Here is a 600-nt window from a genome sequence, read left to right on the forward strand (position 1 = left end):
TACTGCTGCAAACTTTGAGTAACCACACATTTTAAATGGAAATGTTTGTGTATGCTCTTTGATCTGTGTGTGTATGGGTAAGTTAATTTCAATAATTGTTGCCTTTTTCTATAAGGAAATCTATTTTTCTGAAATCCTTGATTCTTAAGAGTTTTTTTTTCTTTTTTGGTAATTTATAGTTGAAGGTGTTTTCTTTATGAGATTGTGCTAAATATGCAAATTACGGTATGAGAATAAGCATTATTTTCGCAGAGTGCTGAATTAGTTTTTTCAAATTTAATATATAAAATATTATAATTCTATAATACAATTTTGCTTCAATAAAAGCTAGACATCTTTTACCCTCATTGTTGGTCTATATTGTATTTAAAGTAAGGAATTTGCAGAATTTGTGTGTAATTTTACACCTTTAACCGATGCTACGTTAATTCTCTTTTAGTTAGTTCTACCTCTGCGGCTAAATGATTTCTCCATAAAAGCGGATTAGTTCATGTGAAAGTATACATTAAGCATTGTTCCTTTTATTCTTAGTGTAGTGTAGACTTAGTGTAGCAATTATTGCCTCCAAATGTTGTTTTAAAATGTTACAAGTTGTGAAGG

At 29.2% G+C, this 600-nt stretch overlaps 1 protein-coding gene across 1 annotated transcript in view; it reads left to right on the plus strand.

The window, feature by feature from the left end:
* The window catches only part of asah1a (N-acylsphingosine amidohydrolase (acid ceramidase) 1a), a 4,369-nt gene extending 4,022 nt beyond the window's left edge, over window positions 1-347 (plus strand). Inside the window, exon 14 of the mRNA XM_051860704.1 lies at window positions 1-347. This exon is cut by the window's left edge and continues 337 nt beyond it. The gene's annotated coding sequence lies outside the window, so the exon portion shown is untranslated.
* The last annotated feature ends 253 nt before the right edge of the window (window positions 348-600 follow it).

Source organism: Ctenopharyngodon idella, chromosome 14 (assembly GCF_019924925.1).
Source record: "Ctenopharyngodon idella isolate HZGC_01 chromosome 14, HZGC01, whole genome shotgun sequence".
In the NCBI taxonomy this organism is placed as follows: Eukaryota; Metazoa; Chordata; class Actinopteri; order Cypriniformes; family Xenocyprididae; genus Ctenopharyngodon; species Ctenopharyngodon idella.